Consider the following 7,500-nt stretch of genomic DNA (forward strand, 5'->3'; position numbering starts at 1 on the left):
ATGCGCCGAATACAACAGGTGTAGACATTACAGTGAAATGCTTACTTACAAGCCCTTAACCAACAATGCAAAGTAAACAAAATAAAAAAAGTGTTAAGCAAAAAAATGTAAGCAAATAACTAAAGAGCAGCAGTAAAATAAAATAACAGTAGGGAGGCTATATACAGGGGGGTACCGGTGCAGAGTCAATGTGCGGGGGCACCGGCTAGTCGAGGTAATTGAGGTCATATGTACATGTGGGTAGAGTTAAAGTGACTATGCATAAATAATCAACAGAGTAGCAGCAGAGTAAAAAAGGGGGACAGGGGGGACGGGGCGCAGTGCAAATAGTCCGGGTAGCCATGATTAGCTGTTCAGGAGTCTTATGGCTTGGGGTTAGAAGCTGTTGAGAAGCCTTTTGGACCTAGACTTGGCGCTCCGGTACCGCTGGCTGTGCGCTAGCAGAGAGAACAGTCTATGACTAGGGTGGCTGGAGTCTTTGACATTTTTAAAGGCCTTCCTCTGACACCGCACGGTTCCCTTCTGTCAGATGATTTCTGAGGTGTGTATTGTGCAGAGGGGTTTCAGTGAGAGTCCTTCTTTATGTAAGTGGGGAGGAGAATGTGTTACACTAGAGGTTTGGTTTGTCTCCTCTTAAGGGGTATACTGGTGTAACTCAGAATAGGTCACTACTTGTGAACTGTATGTGGTGCATGTATATACTTTATTACCGGGTGAGGCAGTTACTGGGCATGTATGAGATGTGAGTCGAGCCCTAATGACAACAGGAATACTTGACTAACCTGCCATTATGTATCTCTCTTCCTCTCCCTTTCTCTCTCTCTATCTCTCTCTCTCCCTTCCCTCTCCTTCCCTCTCTCTCTCTTACTCTCTCTTCCCTCTCTGTAGCTGGATTCGGAGGCGGCGGACATCTTGAATGACCTGCAGGTCAAACTGGCCACCGTCCTGGACAACCTGAGCGCCATGTTCGGCAAGAGGTGAGCCAATCAGAAACACCCTACCACAAAATGGGGAACAAAATGTCACTTCTATGGCTGGCTTTGACTGCATGAGTGGGTATGGATGTGCGTTCAGACCCGCGAGCCACTGCAGCCCCTCATGATGAGTTCAGACCCGCGAGCCACTGAGGGCCCTCATGATGAGTTCAGACCCGCGAGCCACTGAGGGCCCTCATGATGAGTTCAGACCCGCGAGCCACTGAGGGCCCTCATGATGAGTTCAGACCCGCGAGCCACTGAGGGCCCTCATGATGAGTTCAGACCCGCGAGCCACTGAGGGCCCTCATGATGAGTTCAGACCCGCGAGCCACTGAGGGCCCTCATGATGAGTTCAGACCCGCGAGCCACTGAGGGCCCTCATGATGAGTTCAGACCCGCGAGCCACTGAGGGCCCTCATGATGAGTTCAGACCCGCGAGCCACTGAGGGCCCTCATGATGAGTTCAGACCCGCGAGCCACTGAGGGCCCTCATGATGAGTTCAGACCCGCGAGCCACTGAGGGCCCTCATGATGAGTTCAGACCCGCGAGCCACTGAGGGCCCTCATGATGAGTTCAGACCCGCGAGTCACTGAGGGCCCTCATGATGAGTTCAGACCCGCGAGCCACTGAGGGCCCTCATGATGAGTTCAGATTTTTGGTGGCTCCCAGCCCCAGGCCCAAAATTACCCATCCCTGGTCTAGAGGGTGATAGGTTTCCCAGACCTCCTACTCTAGTCTACAGGGTGATAGGGAGGCCAGACCTCCTCCTCTAGTCTACAGGGTGATAGGGAGGCCAGACCTCCTACTCTAGTCTACAGGGTGATAGGGAGGCCAGACCTCCTCCTCTAGTCTACAGGGTGATAGGGAGGCCAGACCTCCTACTCTAGGCTACAGGGTGATAGGGAGGCCAGACCTCCTACTCTAGTCTACAGGGTGATAGGGAGGCCAGACCTCCTACTCTAGTCTACAGGGTGATAGGTATCTCAGACCTCCTACTCTAGTCTACAGGGTGATAGGTATCTCAGACCTCCTACTCTAGTCTACAGGGTGATAGGGAGGCCAGACCTCCTCCTCTAGTCTACAGGGTGATAGGGAGGCCAGACCTCCTCCTCTAGTCTACAGGGTGATAGGGAGGCCAGACCTCCTCCTCTAGTCTACAGGGTGATAGGGAGGCCAGACCTCCTACTCTAGTCTACAGGGTGATAGGTATCCCAGACCTCCTACTCTAGTCTACAGGGTGATAGGGAGGCCAGACCTCCTCCTCTAGTCTACAGGGTGATAGGTATCCCAGACCTCCTATTCTAGTCTACAGGGTGATAGGGAGGCCAGACCTCCTCCTCTAGTCTACAGGGTGATAGGTATCTCAGACCTCCTACTCTAGTCTACAGGGTGATAGGTATCTCAGACCTCCTCCTCTAGTCTACAGGGTGATAGGTATCTCAGACCTCCTACTCTAGTCTACAGGGTGATAGGGAGGCCAGACCTCCTCCTCTAGTCTACAGGGTGATAGGGAGGCCAGACCTCCTACTCTAGTCTACAGGGTGATAGGGAGGCCAGACCTCCTACTCTAGTCTACAGGGTGATAGGTATCTCAGACCTCCTACTCTAGTCTACAGGGTGATAGGGAGGCCAGACCTCCTCCTCTAGTCTACAGGGTGATAGGGAGGCCAGACCTCCTACTCTAGTCTACAGGGTGATAGGGAGGCCAGACCTCCTACTCTAGTCTACAGGGTGATAGGGAGGCCAGACCTCCTCCTCTAGTCTACAGGGTGATAGGGAGGCCAGACCTCCTACTCTAGTCTACAGGGTGATAGGGAGGCCAGACCTCCTACTCTAGTCTACAGGGTGATAGGGAGGCCAGACCTCCTACTCTAGTCTACAGGGTGATAGGTATCTCAGACCTCCTACTCTAGTCTACAGGGTGATAGGGAGGCCAGACCTCCTCCTCTAGTCTACAGGGTGATAGGGAGGCCAGACCTCCTCCTCTAGTCTACAGGGTGATAGGTATCCCAGACCTCCTACTCTAGTCTACAGGGTGATAGGTATCTCAGACCTCCTACTCTAGTCTACAGGGTGATAGGTATCCCAGACCTCCTACTCTAGTCTACAGGGTGATAGGGAGGCCAGACCTCCTACTCTAGTCTACAGGGTGATAGGGAGGCCAGACCTCCTCCTCTAGTCTACAGGGTGATAGGGAGGCCAGACCTCCTCCTCTAGTCTACAGGGTGATAGGGAGGCCAGACCTCCTCCTCTAGTCTACAGGGTGATAGGGAGGCCAGACCTCCTCCTCTAGTCTACAGGGTGATAGGGAGGCCAGACCTCCTCCTCTAGTCTACAGGGTGATAGGGAGGCCAGACCTCCTACTCTAGTCTACAGGGTGATAGGGAGGCCAGACCTCCTACTCTAGTCTACAGGGTGATAGGGAGGCCAGACCTCCTACTCTAGTCTACAGGGTGATAGGGAGGCCAGACCTCCTCCTCTAGTCTACAGGGTGATAGGGAGGCCAGACCTCCTACTCTAGTCTACAGGGTGATAGGGAGGCCAGACCTCCTACTCTAGTCTACAGGGTGATAGGGAGGCCAGACCTCCTCCTCTAGTCTACAGGGTGATAGGGAGGCCAGACCTCCTCCTCTAGTCTACAGGGTGATAGGGAGGCCAGACCTCCTCCTCTAGTCTACAGGGTGATAGGTATCCCAGACCTCCTACTCTAGTCTACAGGGTGATAGGGAGGCCAGACCTCCTACTCTAGTCTACAGGGTGATAGGTATCTCAGACCTCCTACTCTAGTCTACAGGGTGATAGGTATCCCAGACCTCCTACTCTAGTCTACAGGGTGATAGGTATCTCAGACCTCCTACTCTAGTCTACAGGGTGATAGGGAGGCCAGACCTCCTCCTCTAGTCTACAGGGTGATAGGTATCTCAGACCTCCTACTCTAGTCTACAGGGTGATAGGGAGGCCAGACCTCCTCCTCTAGTCTACAGGGTGATAGGGAGGCCAGACCTCCTCCTCTAGTCTACAGGGTGATAGGTATCCCAGACCTCCTACTCTAGTCTACAGGGTGATAGGGAGGCCAGACCTCCTACTCTAGTCTACAGGGTGATAGGGAGGCCAGACCTCCTCCTCTAGTCTACAGGGTGATAGGTATCTCAGACCTCCTACTCTAGTCTACAGGGTGATAGGTATCCCAGACCTCCTACTCTAGTCTACAGGGTGATAGGGAGGCCAGACCTCCTCCTCTAGTCTACAGGGTGATAGGGAGGCCAGACCTCCTACTCTAGTCTACAGGGTGATAGGGAGGCCAGACCTCCTACTCTAGTCTACAGGGTGATAGGGAGGCCAGACCTCCTCCTCTAGTCTACAGGGTGATAGGTATCTCAGACCTCCTACTCTAGTCTACAGGGTGATAGGTATCCCAGACCTCCTACTCTAGTCTACAGGGTGATAGGGAGGCCAGACCTCCTCCTCTAGTCTACAGGGTGATAGGTATCTCAGACCTCCTACTCTAGTCTACAGGGTGATAGGGAGGCCAGACCTCCTCCTCTAGTCTACAGGGTGATAGGGAGGCCAGACCTCCTACTCTAGTCTACAGGGTGATAGGTATCTCAGACCTCCTACTCTAGTCTACAGGGTGATAGGGAGGCCAGACCTCCTCCTCTAGTCTACAGGGTGATAGGGAGGCCAGACCTCCTCCTCTAGTCTACAGGGTGATAGGTATCCCAGACCTCCTACTCTAGTCTACAGGGTGATAGGGAGGCCAGACCTCCTACTCTAGTCTACAGGGTGATAGGGAGGCCAGACCTCCTCCTCTAGTCTACAGGGTGATAGGGAGGCCAGAGGTTTGAGACCAGTTGCCGGAAGGTATATATATATATACAGTATATGTGTGTGCATATATATATATATATATATATATATATATATATATATATATATATATATATATATATATATATATGGTCTAGTCCCGGGTCAGGCATGAAAAACTGGGAACTGAACTGGCAACTGAAGAGCTGCTGGTTTCAGATCATGACTACCGTCCACTACTGTTGTCCCTTGAGAAAGTTACTATACTGCTACGGGGAGCTGCACTGCGGCTGACACTGTGCTCCTTCCTAAATGTGTCTGGGAGGATTGGGAGCAGAGTAAAATACTGATGTTCATTTCCAAGATGGACAATTGACTGGGTCCTCTATTTGTTATTAGTTTCCAGGCCCGTCTCACCGTCTGCATGCGTCAGATGGCAGAGATCCTGTACCAGATCAAAGGTCATCCCAACCGTCAAACGGCCGAGGCCGACGCTGACAACATGCTAAGGCCTCTCATGGAGTTCCTGGATGGAAAGTGAGTGGGGCTAACGCACAGGCGGACGCCATTTTGGTGCAGAGATGGGCATGTACCGGAAATGGATGCATATGCCATTTGGGCAGACAAATGGTGCAGTTTCATATCAGTGTAATTTTGGATGGTAGACCATGTTGGCTCAAGTAGTCTCTAGTTTGTCATGACAGAGCTATAGTATCTAGCACACAAGAGATTTGGTTGTGGGTTCTGAGATGATATAGTTTGAAACATGCTACTGTGACTGGGTAAAATGGTTCCAGTGTGGCTCAGTGTGTGTGTGTGTGTGTGTGTGTGTGTGTGTGTGTGTGTGTGTGTGTGTGTGTGTGTGTGTGTGTGTGTGTCTTCTCCCTATAACCCCCAGTCTGAGTTTGTTTGCTGACACCTGTGAGAAAACGGTTCTGAAGAGAATACTGAAGGATCTGTGGAAGATCGTCCTCAGCAGCTTGGAGAAGACCATCATCTTACCGCCGAGCAACGACGGCTTCGTAAGTCTGTCTGCCCTCCTCACAATACTGTATATACCAATAGTATACCAACACTACCCTCTAGACCTCCTGTTTTCATCAGACAGTCTACCAGCATCACCCTCTAGACCTCCTGTCTTCCATTAGACAGCACACCAGCATCACCCTCTAGACCTCCTGTTTTCATCAGACAGTCTACCAGCATCACCCTCTAGACCTCCTGTCTTCCATCAGACAGTCTACCAGCATCACCCTCTAGACCTCCTGTCTTCCATCAGACAGTCTACCAGCATCACCCTCTAGACCTCCTGTTTTCATCAGACAGTCTACCAGCATCACCCTCTAGACCTCCTGTCTTCCATCAGACAGTCTACCAGCATCACCCTCTAGACCTCCTGTCTTCCATCAGACAGTCTACCAGCATCACCCTCTAGACCTCCTGTCTTCCATTAGACAGCACACCAGCATCACCCTCTAGACCTCCTGTTTTCATCAGACAGTCTACCAGCATCACCCTCTAGACCGCCTGTCTTCCATCAGACAGTCTACCAGCATCACCCTCTAGACCTCCTGTCTTCCATCAGACAGTCTACCAGCATCACCCTCTAGACCTCCTGTCTTCCATTAGACAGCACACCAGCATCACCCTCTAGACCTCCTGTTTTCATCAGACTGGAATTAATTTCCTTTCTAATATAAACCCATCTCAAGGGTATTTTTAACAGATAGAAACAGATATAATCTAACTAAGCTGACACTATTCTCCCTACCCCACTCTCTCTCTCCCTCCTTCTCTGATCTTTGATGACATGCCTGATCGTTTGTTTGATTTTTTTTCCAGGGAGCTCAGATTCTGACTGCTGCCAAGGGGCTGTCCAACCTCAAGGTACAGACCAGTCTGACAGTTACTGCCGTTGTACTATGGCTACACTATCAGCTCCTCTGCTGTGCCAGGGCATCCTGAGCTGTCTCGATGTAAATGGGGTTTAACACACAATGGGGCGTGGCTAATGTATGTCTGTCACTCTGGTTGCCGTAGGGAGGGGGCGAGGCCAAAAGCCTGACGCCCAAACAGTGTGTCATCATGGACGCCGCACTGGAAACCATCAAGGTGAATACACACTCTCGCAAGTACGCGCACACACACACACACACACACACACACACACACACACAGAAATAAGCGTATAGACACTTATGCATTCACTCTTACTTAACCTTTTTCTCTTTCTCTCTCTCTCAGCAATACTTCCATGCGGGTGGTAATGGTCTGAAGAAGGCCTATGTGGAGAAGAGTCCTGAGTTATCTTCGCTGAAATATGCTCTGTCCCTCTACTCTCAGAGCACTGATGCACTAATCAAGACCTTTGTAACAACACAGCATGCACAGGGTAAAACACACACACTCATACACACACTCAAACACACACTCAAACACACACTCAAACACACACTCAAACACACACTCATACACACACACTCAAACACACACTCAAACACACACTCATACACACACTCATACACACACTCAAACACACTCATACACACACTCAAACACACTCAAACACACACTCAAACACACTCATACACACACTCAAACACACACTCATACACACTCAAATACACACTCAAACACACTCAAACACACACTCAAACACACACTCAAACACACACTCAAACACACACTCATACACACACTCATACACACACTCAA

At 50.9% G+C, this 7,500-nt stretch overlaps 1 pseudogene across 1 annotated transcript in view; it reads left to right on the plus strand.

Annotated features, from left to right (window-relative positions):
• Positions 1-7,500, plus strand: part of LOC311144525 (protein unc-13 homolog B-like) — an 80,156-nt pseudogene that overhangs the window by 65,290 nt on the left and 7,366 nt on the right. Inside the window, exons 20-25 of the transcript in view lie at positions 889-977; positions 5,185-5,322; positions 5,684-5,807; positions 6,628-6,672; positions 6,826-6,897; positions 7,030-7,177. The product of the transcript in view is annotated as a protein unc-13 homolog B-like (transcript). The remainder of the gene's footprint in view (positions 1-888; positions 978-5,184; positions 5,323-5,683; positions 5,808-6,627; positions 6,673-6,825; positions 6,898-7,029; positions 7,178-7,500) is intronic.

Source organism: Coregonus lavaretus (genome assembly GCF_964263955.1).
Source record: "Coregonus lavaretus genome assembly, chromosome: 17".
Classification (NCBI taxonomy): Eukaryota; Metazoa; Chordata; class Actinopteri; order Salmoniformes; family Salmonidae; genus Coregonus; species Coregonus lavaretus.